The 14,338-nt window shown below is 40.2% G+C and overlaps 1 protein-coding gene across 3 annotated transcripts in view; it reads left to right on the top strand.

Annotated features, from left to right (window-relative positions):
- The window catches only part of WIPF1 (WAS/WASL interacting protein family member 1), a 117,195-nt gene that overhangs the window by 28,676 nt on the left and 74,181 nt on the right, over positions 1-14,338 (top strand). The window contains exon 1 of one of the 3 annotated variants that reach the window (XM_074363907.1): positions 13,305-13,450. The exons of 1 other annotated variant lie outside the window; for it this stretch is intronic. The gene's annotated coding sequence lies outside the window, so the exon portion shown is untranslated. Of the gene's footprint in view, positions 1-13,304; positions 13,451-14,338 lie in introns of those variants that run through there. One more of the 3 variants, XM_074363906.1, reaches the window with a different exon arrangement.

Here is a 14,338-nt window from a genome sequence, read left to right as displayed (position 1 = left end):
TCTTCTAGTACCCAGTTTATCAATGACCCCAACTAAGACCACAGATGTTACGGAACAGAGAAGAATTGTCTCCATCATGACATTCCAAATACCTGACCCACAGAATCCATGAGGATAATGAAATGTTGGTTTTATGAAGCTGAGTTTTGGGCTCCTTTGTTACACAGCAGTAGATGACTGGAGCACTCACCCAACAAGATGGCCTGGTTGTATATCTTGTATGGTCACCATGTCACATCATTGTGTTTATAATATCTTGACTGTAAGAACCACCTGATCCCATCAAAATGTACTATATTGTTGCTAAGTTTTTTCTGTACAAGATAAAAATGGTAGACTTAGCTAATCAGTTAACAGATATGTATTGAACTGAGACCCAATAATAGGTGACACACCAAGCTCTTCTGCAACTTTGTAGTTTGCTTGGAAGAGTATGTTACTGTTGTTTGTTTCATTTAGCAGTGAATCCATGTTACCACCTCTGCAGTAGAAATAACAGCTTTCTGCAAATGGTGTTGGGAAAACCAGACAGCAGCATATAAAGCAATAAAGCTAGAACACTCCCTTACACCATACACAAAAATAAACTCAAAATGGATCAAAGACTTAAACATAAGACAAGATACAATAAACCTCCTAGAAGAAAATATAGGCAAAACATTATCTGTCATACATCTCAAAAATGTTCTCCTAGAACAGTCTACTCAAGCAATAGAAATAAAAGCAAAAATAAATAAATGGGACCTAATAAAACTTACAAGCTTCTGCACAGCAAAGGAAACCATAAGTAAAACAAAAAGACAACCTACGGAATGGGAGAAAATTTTTGCAAATGAAACCGACAAAGGCTTGATCTCCAGAATATATAAGCAGCTCATACAACTTAATAAGAAAAAAACAAACAACCCAATCCAAAAATAGGCAGAAGACCTAAACAAGCAATTTTCCAAGGAAGACATACAAATGATCAATAGGCACATGAAAAAATGCTCAATATCACTAATCATCAGAGAAATGCAAATCAAAACTACAATGAGGTATCACCTCACACCAGTCAGAATGGCCATCATTCAAAAATCCACAAATGAGAAATGCTGGAGAGGCTGGGGAGAAAAGGGAACCCTCCTACACTGCTGGTGGGAATGTAGTTTGGTGCAGCCACTGTGGAAAACAGTATGGAGATTCCTCAAAAGACTAGGAATAGACTTACCCTATGACCCAGGAATCCCACTCCTGGGCATATATCCAGCAGGAACCCTACTCCAAAATGACACCTGCACCCCAATGTTCATAGCAGCACTGTTTACAATAGCCAAAACATGGAAACAGTCTAAATGTCCATCAACAGATGATTGGATAAAGAAGCTGTGGTATATTTATACAATGGAATACTATTCAGCCATAAAAACCAACAACATAACGCCATTTGCAGCAACATGGATGCTCCTGGAGAATGTCATTCTAAGTGAAGTAAGCCAGAAAGAGAAAGAAAATTACCATATGAGATTGCTTATATGTGGAATCTAAAATAAAAAACAAAAAACAAACAAACAAACAAAACATAAATACAAAACAGAAACAGACTCATAGACATAGACTACAAACTTGTGGCTGCCAAGGGGGTGGGGGATGGGAAGGGATAGACTGGGATTTCAAAATGTAGAATAGATAAACAAGATTATACTGTATAGCACAGGGAAATATATACAAGATCTATGGTAGCTCACAGAGAAAAAATGTGACAATGAATATATATATGTTCGTGTATAACTGAAAAATTGTGCTCTACACTGGAATTTGACACAACATTGTAAAATTATTAGAAATCAATAAAAAATGTTAAAAAAAGAGAAATAACAGCTTTCTTCAATGATGAGGAATTAGGCAATGCATTAAAAAGCGCTTAGTGTTGTTTTTTTTTTTAAAAGATAACACTGTTGATACCCATAAGCACTTGATGTCATAATTATTTTAGGTTAATGGGTAGTGCTAATAGTTTGTGCTATTAAGAGCATTTACAAAGCAATCTGAGCATATACAGGAAAATTAGGCTATTAGGGCCTGAGGTAGCTAGTGAGAAGCAGCTAAATTTAATAACAGTCTTAGTATTTGCATTTGGAATCAGTTTAGTGGTCTTTTTATGAACACATAGTTCAGTCTGAATTTTGAAAATCAGAACATGGTGGTTCATAGGGCAGATCTCTTCTGAGAGGCTGTGTGAAGAAATCATTATTCTTTCCAATTGCTGCCTTTTCAGCCTAGCCAGCAGCAAAGAAGGTCAGCTCCTTTTTTCTCCTAGATTGGGGTGGCAAAGCCATAGCACATGCGATGCCAGTCAGTCAGGCTGTCCCTAAACTTGTAAGTTCGCCATGGTGGTAGTTTCACCTGCACTGTGTGGCCATCACACACAAGTTCTCCTGGTGGACACTTGCTTGGCCATTTTTCACTGCCCATCCTTCTGAAGAGAGCCCATGGGCCCACTGAACCAGAACAAAGGTCACTAGCACAGGTATGACTGAAGATAGGTTGGTTGCTTTCTATTTGTCAAAGACTTTCTGTCTTGTTTGGATATCTGTCTCTCTGTTAAAATATTGGTGGGCGATGTACTGTTTGTGTTTAATCCTACAAACAGAACTGAAAAGCTAAGGAGATATCATCCTTTTGAGAAGAGCCATCAAGATGGCATTATGATTCAGTGTAAGTAGAATGGCCAAGAAACACTGGTACAGGAGATTGTAGAAGGAAGGACAAAGGGAGTTTTATATCCAGTTTTGTCTTAAGGCCTATAAATTACTAGGCAGCTTAATTTAGGATTGGAATAAGCATTTTTTATTTTGAAGCTCTTATACTTTGTGCATACACGGGGTGGGCCATGTATGGTCCACTTAAAAAAAAATAAAACTGTGAACTAGACTATGGATTTGAGAATGAGGAATTTCCTCTGTTCTTTGTTGTTGGGAGGCAGTAATCTTTCATTCATTTAGTAAACGCCTGCAAAGTGCCAAGGACTTTCTCTCCCCTACTCCCCAGATGAACTGGTAAGAAGTAGTGTAGTGGAGGCTGGTCCAACGGAGCGAGGGGGCGTGGCTCTACTAGGAAGGTCTGGAAGGAAGAGGCTGACTCTGAACCAAGGCCAAGAATGGCATCACAGGAGACAGAACACCTCTCTCTGACCTGCTTATTGCCGTTAAGTGTCAGTCTTTGCTTCAGAGATGTGCTGATAGGTGGAAAGTAATTTGTTTTGCTACGTATTATTCCAGATTTTTGTAAGGGATGGTAAAGCTGACTCTGGTGGGAAGCATGTCGTTAGCACATTCCCTTGTGTTAAGATAGTCACTCACCTCTGGGTGTGCCTCCCCACTCCTCTTTTCCTTGAAAAGGGCCAATAATTCCAGACTTCCTGTCTCCTTTAGAGAGACATGAAACTGTCATATGTACTGGACAACAATGAAAGGGTTTGATTGATTGATTGAGTGATTGATTGATTTTAAATGTCTTGGATTTTTACTTCATCAGCTTGGCATGAAGAGAACATGAGGGTGGGACCGCCAAGAAGGGAAGGTGGTTTATAACAGAGCCTTACAGTCACCGCAACAGCAGTTTCTGAGCTGCCGTCGTCAGGATGGGGGAACCATGTTGAGATAAAGACGTATCTGGTCCAGTGCAGTTCAGTGAAGTTAGGGTTTACAACTGTGACTACGGTAGAAACTGCCTCTATTCGGAATTACTCTTGATCGTTATTTCCTTAGTTGACCTCCAGATAAAGTGGCTGGCTGCCATTTATGAGCCTTGGCATGTGAAAAATACGTGTCTGTAAAGACTGGCATTAAACCCAGTGTGGCATGCCAGTGACAACCGCAGACTCACGTCTGTCGTCTCAGGACACTTTGGGGCACACTCACTGTACAGAATGTTGAGTGAAGTGGCTGTCACTGTGCCTATTAGCTTCTCTCTCAAGCCTAAAGAGTTGGATTTATATAAGTAAAATATGCCTGGTATGCAACTGCGCAAATGAGAAACATAATCCCAAGATGTGTCCGTCCACCATATTAGCACAGTTTGGTTGTGGGTTTCTGGATTTTTTTTTTTTTTTTAACAATTTGGATAGCAAATTGGATAGCAAGACAGTTTATCGTTAAAGACAACCCAGAATGGTGGTGGTGTGGTGATGGTGCTTTGCTTTGTTTGTTTTTGTTTTTGTAACCTTAAATCCTCGTCTTTAATGAAGCTAAATGAATTATTTTGAAGCTGGACTTATACGTTTAGTTATGCATTTAGTAGCACACAACTTGTCACAACTTAACTCCCCTGCATATTCCTGTTGCTTAGGAAGTCTTCACACCTATAAAGTCTAGTTACTAAAAATTCCAGCATATTTTGATGGATTTTATGGTTCGCAGTGGTAGTTTTCCAATAATAAAGGAAGTATAATTTATTAAAACAAAACCTATAATCAGCTCATTGTAATATTCCATTAACTCCCATTCTGCTCCACTTCCATCAGTGTTATTAATGACCCACAGTGCCCTGGAGGTTAAAATGCAGTTTATATAAAATGTTCAGGGAATATATTCCAATAAGCACACTTCTGTTACTAGATACAGAGATGTTTCATCATTCTTGTACATAAATTTGTCCTTGGAAGTTAATTGGTGGATGTTATGTTACTGTCCGTGCAGTAAGTATAGTATATCACTGAGAGATATGCAACAGTAATTTAGCAAGTAACTCCTTGTTTTATTTTAGGTACCTCCCAGAGCACCAACTCTATTTCTAGAAGTTACTTGAAAGCAAAGAAAATAATAGGTAATGATATATAAAATGTCATGTTACTCATTCAAAATAACTGTGAGTAATTAATAAAATCTTGAGAGATGTTGATTCTTTGAAAGTTTACCTCATTTATAGGATCATGTAATTAAGCCTGTCTGCAGTCACTTCAAAATCCAAATCATAATCCAGAAAATATGTGATAAACACATGTGTTTGGGTTTGATTTTGCTCAGCTGGATATGACCCACAGTCTAGTTATAACCTAAATATTCTCTGACCCCCACATGGTCCAGATTCGGCTTGGAGTCTCATTCAACGAAAACATTAGAAAGCCTTGAAGAGTAACATCTCTTTAATCTGAGTTTTTCTAAAAGACATGGCTTAAGGGTTTTATGCTAGACACCACGTACACATTTTCTCCAAAATTCTATGTAGCCATCCATTCCCCTACCTGCACCTATGGCCACTGCTAGACCTCTCTGTCTTTCTCATCCACATAGTTTTTCACTGGCTGTGTAACGTTCCTCATTTAAAAAAAATTAATGGAGATATAATTCACAAACCATTTTCCTCCTTGTTTTTTCATCAGACATAAGTACATCCAGCTCTTCCAAATCTAGAAGCATAAATGCTATACGACTTCCAGGCTCGAAGTATCCATACAGATTTCCTGTTCTACTTCCTAGCTGGACCGTGCCTCTCTAGGATGACTGGAGGACCTGTAGCCCTTCTGCCCCAATTTCTGAATATCTTTTATTTCCTGCATGCCCAGCACTCTCAGAAATAAAGCCCATTGCTTGACTCTGATTGCATTTCTTGTGAGAAATTCTAATATAGAATTTCCAAGTAATAAAATTTCCACCTACTAACAGTAACAGTAGCCACCATTTATGCACTGTACTGGCTAAGCTCTTAGAATGCAGCACCACAGTCAATACTCAGAAAATTATCGCCGTGTTACAGACCAGTAAACTGGGCCCCCAAAAATAAAGTAGTTCACTGCAACTAGTAAATGCTGGGTCTGGGATTTGAACCCAGGTAGTTTGATTTCAGAGTCCTTCCTTTTAGGAGTGACATGAGCTTGTTTACCAATTCTGCCCTGTTCTGTGTGCTTTTAAATGTGGAAAGGAGGGATGCATCTGAGTAGGAAGATTGTGCAAACAGGTAGTTTAGCTAGCTGTTCTCTTGGTCCCATGTTACATGTATGTGTGAGGAAAACACAGATCCTGAGTCAGAGCCACAGGTCTGCATAATGCTCGCTCATGATCTCTCCCAGTGCCCTCGGTTCACTTTTGAATTGTTTACATTGCCTTGTATTCTTTTCTCTATTTAGCCTAAAAGAAAGGAGCAATAGTTATGCAAGGGCACCTTGGTTCTCAATACTGTCTACTACCTCTGGAATTCTGTATTTATGAGGCTTCTTAAAACTCATCATGGGTGATTGGCAAGGCTTTCTGTGTGCCCATAGACAGTCTTTTTATGATCAAGAGAATTTGCCATGTCCTTTCAATGTTTTGATCAACAGCAAAAATGAGTGAGGGGCCTAGTTATTTGGAATTAAACTGCATGAGATTGGAGGGGGCCAGTTTGGTTGTCGGCATCAGGCCCTGCAGGATGCCAAAGAAGAATGACTGCGCTAGGTAGGGCTCTGGCTTTAGAGAAAGCTGGCCGGAGGGCCTGATGATTCTGGCTTAGATTACATTACAATGGCATAAACCAATGTACCAGAGTGCAGTGCATCAGCAAGAGAACTTTCTTGACCTTTCATCTTCTTTTTAGCTGTTCCAAGGGCTCAGAAACCTGGTGCATGGTGTCTTTTTGCATGATTGCTAATGAGGAAGGTCTTTGGCATGACATAATGCTCCAAAAATCCCCCAGGGTCAGTGTAGGAACAATTGCTCTGGGGTCCAACTGGACTGTTTGACCTACATTGTGAAGCGCTGACTGCCAAGGGTGTGTGCCTCACTACCATTCCTCTCTGTACACATGCATGTGGTGTGCGTGGTTTAGCTTTCTCTGAGATGGTTTTGGTGTATATTGAAAATGACGCTGGACCTTTGTCCAAAGCTTTGGATTTAAATCCCAGTTCTATCACTTACTTGTTTGAACAAATCCCTCCAACTCTTGGAATCCCTTAGTCTGCCCTTTTGCATTATGAGAATGATTTTAAAAAGATTTACTTCATAGAAATGTTTATGCGGCTAAATTAATTTTTAAAATATGTCAGAACAGAAACACTCTTTTAAGGTATTTAATTACCTCCTTTTTGTGGTCCAAACCAGAATCTCAGTCCAGTAAATTGAGAGTTGATGACAGGTCTTCAAACTACACCTTTATCCCTACTCTGTCCTTCCTACTACCTTGGGATTCTCCATGAAAAATTAAAAATGGAATTTTAGTGTTAACCTTTATTCAAACACATATACATATAGAAACACATGCAAACAATACCTAATTAGGTATTTTGTGGCCAGAATTTTCCCCATTGCCCCTGCTCTGATATCAAAACTTTAAGAAGGTGGAAGCTTTCTTTTTAAGGGAAAGTAAGGTTGGTTTTTTGTTGATTACTGTGCTTTCTTAACTAGACACTAAGAAACTCAGAATTCTAGCCTCTAAGCAGGTCTGGCAACATTATTTTCTCATTTGAATTCCCCAGCTCTTTAGAGGGTATGTTTACATTCTTGTGATCTTACTGTTGCACTCTTACCTAATTCTCGAATAGATTTCTCCACTGATGATGACGTCTAGTGATGGGAAGGCAGGTAGCAAGAAACTCACCCTGACAGCTTCCCTTCTACAGGTACTTCTACAGATCTCCAGAGTGCCTGCATGTCTCAGAGTCCAAAATTCGCAGAAGCATTCCTCAGGATGTTCGTGGCTATGTGCCAGCCACTAGGGTCTTGACTTCCCTACTACCCTACTCTTACCCACATGATTTGTGAGAGCTATAGCCAGTCGTCACTGTAGATGGGGCAGGGAAGTGAATGGAGACTTGGCCACATACTCTTTTAGAAGGTTTATAATGTCATTTCCATATACACACACAAAATTTATTGTTGTTATTAACATGAATCTACCATTAAATTTCCCAAAGTAATGGACTGACCTTACCAATTAACAGGGTCCTACTATGCAGTTCTCTGATGTCCACCAAGAAAGGTCACATGTATTTGATCTTTAGAAAAAAGTATAGGTAAGATTTCTAAACTGTTAGATATTGAAACACACAGAGAACCCAGGGGTAAAGGGTACTACAATAATAAAAACCATGGTCAATCAGCAAAGGTCAAGGAAAGGGGGAAAAAAAAAGAAGAAAACAATATAACAGAAAACATACGATAAAATAGCAGGAATAAGATAAACATATAACACTAAATGTGACTAGGTTAAATTCCTCTATTAAAATCAGTAACTCTTGGATTGATTAAAAAGTTAATCTAGCTAAGTGCTGTTTTTAGGAGTCTTTGTATATCAAAATTACACAGAAAGGAAGAAAATACAGGAATAGGTTGGTGAGTTCTAACGAACTAAACAAACATAGGGATGGTAATATTAATTCTAAAAAGTACAGGATTAAATGTAAAAAGAAATATTGAATGAGACATAAAAGAACAGATATATATCAAACAAGAAGATTCAATTAATGAGAAATTTTGTGTACCAGACATTTAGCACTGAATTAAATAAAGCAAAATCTGTTAAAAACACAAGCAAAATAATACAAATAAAAATATAAATAAATTTAAAATTTAAAAACACAAAATTTTACATAATCATAGTGGGAGACTAACAAAATGCTTTCAGAATTTGATCAAGGAGATAAAAGTAGGAACAGAAGATCTGAGTAGCATAGTTATCATTATTAACCTAACCCAGTAAATAGGAAACATACATAGTTTTTTTGAAAAGACCATGGCTCGTTTACAAAAATTGATGAAATGCTAGACCACAAAGAAACTTTTAAACTAACCAGAAAGTAGATGCACTGGACACATATAACAGTTAATGGAGCATTGAGAGTTAACGCAAGATGGCTCCTGCCCCCACCTTCATCCAAGCACTTGGAAACTAAAACATGATCCTTTCAAATAATTGTTAGATCAAACAGGAAATCACTACTGCAACCAGAGACCATTTTAAAATTCACAATGAGAATACAATGCATTGAAGTGTGGGATTGGACTAAAAATACAGTTAGATGCAAAGTTAAACCTTTCATTTAAAGGACTGAAAAGAAATAAAATAAGCTTATAATTTAAGAAGCTAATAAATGAAAAAATAAAACAACAAAGTAGGGGGAAGGAAATTATGAAGTTAAATTATGAATTAAGTTAAATTGGGAAATTTTTCTAATAAGAAAAAAATTAGATTGGCAGTAAGACCAAAGTGCAGAGTTAACGGGAAAGGCTGCTGGAATGAGGCTGGAAAGCTGAGTTAATGGGACAGAAGACAATCTTCCTGTCCTCATTGTCACTGAGGTTTGATTGAGGTGAAAAGCGTGTGCAAAAAATAACTAGACAATAGGACTGTTTTCAGTGTGCCCATTTGTGAGTTATAGATGGTAAACCATCTACAGCAAAGAGTAGCATTAGGCTCTGAGTCTCTGGCTCCAAATTATCAAGGGCCTCTGGTCAGGTTACTTAGCCTCTCTGACTTGCTACTTAATCTGGGAGTCACAGTACTTCCCTCATAGTATTGCTGTGAGAATTAAATCGAAGTATACCAGGCCCCCTGTATCCAGCAATGTGGAACCACAGATATACAGATACACAGGGCCAACTGTAAGGGACTTGAGTGTCCTCCGATTTTGGTGTAGGGGGTTAGTGCTGGAACCAATCCCTGCAGATACCAAGGGATGACTTCGTGCATGTGGTAAGGGCTGCCAAAAAGAGTCATTGTGGCATCTCTTCCAGTCTCTTCTGGATGCTGGTTAGATGATCAGGTACCATCAGTATCTTAGTGCATTTTTCACAGGAGTAGGACAGAAAATAGTGTTTAGAGTACCCAAGTTCTACCTACCTGGGTGAAAAGATTGGGCATTTCATCTGTGACTGTTCGTGAAATATACCCATGGAGATTGGGTGACAGGTCTCCATTAAAAGAAAAAAATCTGTAAAGCATGGCACTCCCAAAGCAGTAGTATTTCCTGAATTCTGGCCAGGGGGAAAGGAATGGCCAGTTTTGCCTTTCTGTCATCGGATGGCTTCCCTGGGTCTGCTCCTGACCAGTAAGCACTTTTACTTCTCATCAGTAAGAGTGAAACATCATTCTTGGACCTCTGTAGTGTCAGCACTAGGCTCCTCAGGCATGATGATGAATTCTGAGACCTTGGAAAAGAGACATGGTAAACAATAAAGGAGTCAGATAGTAAACCCATAAAAAAATTGGAAAGGAACTTAAAGCTTGTTGAGGACTTGTGGTTTGAGGGATAGTTAGGATGTGTCCGGGAGTAGTTAAAAATCTGCAGGTGCTACACATTGAACCACGTTAGTCAGAATATTTGTTCAGTAGGGGGAAGAATCGGTGAGAGTAGTTAAATGATGTTTGTGGTCCAAACAAGAGCTGATTGACAGCTCTACTTGCTCCATCCCCAAGATGCCATCAACTATAAGGTACACCATCAAATTTATGACAGGTAAGGAGGTAGAGGGAAGGACACGATATTAAATGTATATTTTGGTTCCAAAAATGTTAGAATATGAAGGAAAAAAACGGTGTCAACACAAACATGCATCTCAGAATTAAGGAAATGCAGAATTTCACTCAATTGGTGATTTGGTGGTTTTTTGCTGGTAGAAGATAGGACTAATTTTATAAAAGCAATTTTTTAAATGTTTACTAATACATGGGGCAGAACTAGTGAAAATTAAAGGCAAATAAAAGTTTTCTCAGGTCCGTAGGTTTTCTTTCATTCTCTTGTCAAGACAGAAAAAGTCACAGACAAACAGGGAGGTAGTATCCATGGTGAGCCGAGCATCTCGTAGGGTCAGAAAATAATGAAGAGCTCAAAAATGAAAACCCCAAAAACCAAAATATTGATAGGAGAATGTCAAAGGAGCAGAGGAACCAACTGAAAGGGCTCCCATCAGCCGAAGGGAGAACAATCTGAGCAACAAAATGACTAAAATTGTGCTGAATTACAACTGAAAGTGTAAAATATCTGTGAGGCCATACTGATGTAAATAAATGAAAAAATTGTTAAATGGAGCGAAGGGATCAATCTTTTGTGCAGAAGACTTCAAAGTAATTTCTATAGATCCTTCATTTTCAGGCTTTACCTTCCAAAGTGTGCAGTATGGACGAGGGTGAGGAGACCCTTCCTGTGAGAAACCTGACAAATACCCTTTCAGGGGATTGGGGCCAGCATCAACAGTATTCCCATTATGGTGATAGCATATATGCTTGATGTGATGTGATTCACATGGCACTTATTCTTGGTGGTCTGCCTCCAAATAACCCATTACCTCAGTCGTATCATGAGAAAAATATCCCACAAATCCCTGTGGGACACACTACAAAATACCTGACAGTCCTCCTGATAATTGTCAAGATAATCAAAACCAGGGAAAGTCTGAGACACTGTCACAGCCAAGAGGAACCTAAGGAGACCTGATGACTAAACATAATGTGGTGTCTTGGATGGGATCCTGGAACAGAAAACGGACATTAGGGAAAAACTAAGGAAATCTAAATGCTCTATGACCTTTAGTTAATAATAATGTATCGATATTGACTTATCAATTGTTACTTACCTGTCATACTAAATGTAAGATTTTATAGTGGGGAAACGGTGCAGAATGGGTAGAAACTCTATTATCTTCTCAGTTTTTCTATAAATCTACAACTGTTCTAAAAAATAAAGTCTACTAAAATTCTTCTAATGCCCAGACAGAAAAAAAAAATCATGGACAAGAGGCCAGATTAGGGGCTTTAAAGGAAAGCTGTAAAGCATTTTGTTGAGACCTTTAAAAATTCCACACAGAGCATGGCTTAAGTAGAACATATGTAACTGTTTAGCTGAAAAAAAATGGAACTGGCAGCTTAGCCCAGAATGTGACACTTCTAAATACATTCAAATGGACTCATTATTATTTATCACCAAGGGAGTATTTTGTTTTTCCAAGATGGCAAAGTTTTACCATTATGCCTATTTTAAAGTGAATGCCGTGCCTATAGCCATCGTAACTCAACTGGCTAACCTAACTCAACAGTTCAATCACAAAACCAGCCATCAGCTGTCAAAATGGTAAAACAGTTATGCGTGTTTTCAAAGCCAGAAATGCAATCATGTGGTGAGACTTCAGAGTTTTAGTGTTGTCCAAAGTCCTGACTCTCAGGATTCATTTCCTTACTCGGTGTTCTCACATGGAAAACTTCTTTGGGGAATTATAGGGTAATATTTTCAAGACTTGGAACAGTGAGCTTGTCTACAGTTACCTTTCTAAAAAACAACAACAACAAAAAAATCCCTTTAAAAGCATTTTTTAAAAAAGAATTAAGCCAGGGTAGCCAGAGAGAAACAACCTTGGGGTTTCTGCACTGAGTCAAGTTGTACAAATTGCAGAATATTCTCTTCTATCCAGGACATCATTTTACTCCCACACACCAGTTCCTACATCCATAGATTCCAGTGTGCTGGACCCCCAGAGAGCTAGAGGAATTACAAAAGGAAAAAGGAGGGCACTGACCACAGGAACAAGAAAGCCCGAGATGACATCTTCTCCAGTCCTCCCCCGTGTTGAGGGCACAGAGGGGCCACGTCAGCCACTCTCCCTGGAGCCAGACCAGCATCAGAGTCCCCCACGGCCAGGGCTCACATGCCACCAGGAACCCCTAACCAGCCTGCACACAGGAAGACAATGTCAGCCCTTTCAGGGAAACCAGAAGGCTGGAGACCAGCTTGGCCATGGGGTTGGGGGTGGGAGGATGCCTGCCAGTTATTTAGCCCTGGGAGGCAGAGGACTGGCTTTGTTTGCTCAACCCAGCATTGGGGCACACCGTCTGACAGCAGGGCTGGCTAGACTGGATGTGAACTTGAGACTGTCCCAGGAAGCTCAGGGTGAGTGGCCCTTGTTGCTGCAGGAGCCAGGCTCTCGTGTGCTCCTCCCTGGTGGCACTCTCCAGAGAGGATCCTGGGGACACCCTGGGCACAGCACCACGGCCACCCTTCCTCAGTGGTCCCCAAGGGTCGTAGCACCAGGTCTGTCCTGGTGACAGGACAGCACCCAAGCTCCAGGCTCTGCAGCAAGCTGTCCACCCTTCTCAGCTGCTGCCCCTTCCCCAAGATGGGCGGCCCTGGGGCTCAAGAATCTGTCTCTCCTTTCTCCCCCTCCCTCCTTGTGGAATCAGAAGAGCCAGGAGCTCAGACAATACTTGTCACCTGCCTCCTCCCCCACCACCTCCAGGCTTCTCTCCTCTTTACCTGCACCCTAAGGATGCCTGAAACCAGCTGGGAAACCCCTGCAGGGACACAGCCATTTCTTCAGACACATGGTTAGCTCAGCGTGAAGCAGGCAGGGAGACAATCTTATCACATGCCTCTGACCGCTCCTTGCGCGAGTCAGAGAAGGTGCAGTGAGGAAGTATAATGTCACATGCAACACTTACAGGAAACTGGCCACAAGACATCAGGGGAACTTGAGAACTTGGTCGTTTTCAGCGGATTAAAACAACACAGGTTAGTGCTTCCCCCCCCCCCCCTTAAAATTCTTTCATAGCCACTTTAAAATACCTGATAGATGCCCTTTCCTTAAACTGGCTTTAACTCTTTTTGTAATGTGAAGAAATATCTCTGGCTTTGACTGTAAAAGCCAGGGTGTAGCTGGGAGCCACACGCTGTTAGAGGAACAAACATCGAGCCATTATTATGAAAATGAAATTCTCAGAAGCTCTTGCTTCCCTGTTCAGAACTTCTGTACCTTAAAATACAAACCTTCAGATGGTAATTAAATTACCTATTTCATGGAATTCAGCTAAGCCTCTCTTTGTGTTTACCTATTAGAATAAATCCTAAATGGGACCTTGCAGCTTGTGTTTGCCAGATGCAGGGTGTTCAGAGGGTGGTAGGAAACACAGCAATATTGTGTGGACAAACGCACAGAAGTTTGTTATTTTTATGCACTTTTTCTCTGGCAAAACCAATCTTTTGGCTTGTATTTCCTGTTACAGTAAGTTCTCATATCTTTATAAATTCTCAAGTTCCCTTTTCTTTTCTTTCTTTTTTTTTTTTTTTCTGCCCTCTTCCTTCCTTCCTTCCTTCTTCTTTTTAAAAAATTTCTCTTCTTTTACGAACATGGGGAATGGGAGTAGAGGGGTGTGAGCACTTTGAATGTGAGCTGAGGAAGTCCCCTGCCTGCCCCTCTCCCAGGGTTGAAGAAGCCAGCACAGCCTGGGGCTGTCATGTGCAGGGCAGAAAGAAGCCATGAGGTCTGATTGTCACTAGAGCTTTGTGTCTGTAGCCTGTGCTTCCTCTAGAAAGGAAGACTTGCAGAGTCTAGAGAAGAGCCTAGAGAGTCTCGAGAGATGATTAAAGCGTTTGGAAATTAGAGCCTGAAACAGCTAGAGG

The sequence above is a fragment of the Camelus bactrianus genome, chromosome 5 (assembly GCF_048773025.1).
Source record: "Camelus bactrianus isolate YW-2024 breed Bactrian camel chromosome 5, ASM4877302v1, whole genome shotgun sequence".
NCBI lineage: Eukaryota > Metazoa > Chordata > Mammalia > Artiodactyla > Camelidae > Camelus > Camelus bactrianus.
Note: the sequence above shows the minus strand (reverse complement) of the source record. Positions and strands in the feature narration are given on the sequence as shown.